A 1,767-nucleotide genomic window follows, 5' to 3' on the forward strand; every position below is an offset into this window, starting at 1 on the left:
CGGGATGGAGGCTGTTATTTCGGTGTTATTTCTGAGTCGCCTTGCCATAATTTGGTTACTGAGTTGCTGTTAAAGATTTTGGTTAATGAGTTGCTTCAAAAGTTTTTGGTTAATGAGTTGCTGCCCAAAAACAATTTGGTTTATCAGTTGCCACTTCAACTTGCGGCTGCGGTTGGTTATAATTAGTGTTGTCGGGCTTAATACTCGCTAAGGGGGTGCATGTCGGACCGTAGCCGAGTTGGAGGGTGTTATTTCGGTGTAGTTTTTAATTTTTTCTCGATGTGGCTGATGGTGGTGGGTTTTTTTTCTGTGGAAGATAGGAGTGTGGGTTGTGGGAAGCGAAGTTGCTGGTGGGATTTTGTGTGAGTGGTGCAGTATTTGCAGGCCGATTGTCCGTTCTCGTAAGCGAAGTTGATGGGCCGCTTTTGTGTGAGGTTGGAAGTAGTATTGTCAAGGCGAGTTTCCGTTCTCGGCAGCGAAGTTGATGGGCCGATTGGGTGTGAGTGGTGTTAATGTGTGCTATTTGCAGTGTATGAATTGCCAGGCTGGCCAAGGCGTTGCTTCTGGGAATTGTTGGGGACTGGGCTGTTTAGAAAGGCCGGTGGCGGGCGCTCCGTTCCCGACTCCCGTGTCCGATTAGGGTGGGGGACGGCTGGTTGGAAAGCCCCGACGCTGGCGCAGATTATATTGCCGGACTGGCCCCTGGCGAGTTGGGCAAAGTGTCGCAGTCCGGCAGCGGGTAACAGGCCAGCGGTCAGCGGCAGCTTATCGGTGATAACTTCGGGAAGGAAAGTCCGATCCGGTCGGGGTGAACTGCGACTGAACGGGGTGGTGGGGCCGCACAGACCAGTAGCGGGATTGTGTAGCTGCCTCTTGGCCCGGCCGAGGTACAGCCGTTGGCTGGAGACCGCTTTCCGACTGCTGAGCCGGTGCCGCGGGGACCCACCTTGACGCGCCGGCTGTCCGAGCAAGCCAGGGGCAAGGGGCATCCATAGGTACCAGAAGGGAGTCGGTCCGACACCGGGAAGTCGGGTGCCCGTCGCTCCGAATCGAGCCCGGTGTTTTCGTGCGTGTAACAGGGCGGGCGTTTGGACCCGGTTGTCCGGGAGCGGGTCCCCAACGGCGGGAGATTGCCTGGGTTTGGCCGGCCGGCAGTCGAACGCCTTTGGCTCCGGACTCCCGTGTCCGATTTCGGTCAGGGAGGGCTGGTTGGAAAGCCCCGACGCTGGCGCACACTATATTATCGGCCTGGGCCCCGGCAAGTTCGGGAAAGTGTCGCAGTCCCGTTCCGGCGGCCGCCCCGTCGGTCAGCGGCAGCTTATCGCGGATAACTTCGGGACGGAAAGTCCGATCCGGTCGGGGTGAACTGCGACTGAACGGGGTGGCGGGGCCGCACAGACCAGTAGCGGGCTTGTGTAGCTGCCTCTTGGCCCGGCCGAGGTACAGCCGTTGGCTGGAGACCGCTTTCCGACTGCTGAGCCGGTGCCGCGGGGACCCACCTTGACGCGCCGGCTGTCCGAGCAAGCCAGGGGCAAGGGGCATCCAGTGGTACCAGAAGGGAGTCGGTCCGACACCGGGAAGTCGGGTGCCCGTCGCTCCGAATCGAGCCCGGGGTTTTCGTGCGTGTAACAGGGCGGGCGTTTGGACCCGGTTGTCCGGGAGCGGGTCCGCAACGGCGGGAGATTGCCTGGGTTTGGCCGGCCGGCAGTCGAACGCCTTTCGCTCCGGACTCCCGTGTCCGATTTCGGTCAGGGAGGGCTCGTTGGA

The sequence above is a fragment of the Somniosus microcephalus genome, unplaced genomic scaffold (assembly GCF_052327205.1).
Source record: "Somniosus microcephalus isolate GS21.2 unplaced genomic scaffold, FLI_Smic_1.0 scaffold334, whole genome shotgun sequence".
NCBI classification, from domain to species: Eukaryota; Metazoa; Chordata; class Chondrichthyes; order Squaliformes; family Somniosidae; genus Somniosus; species Somniosus microcephalus.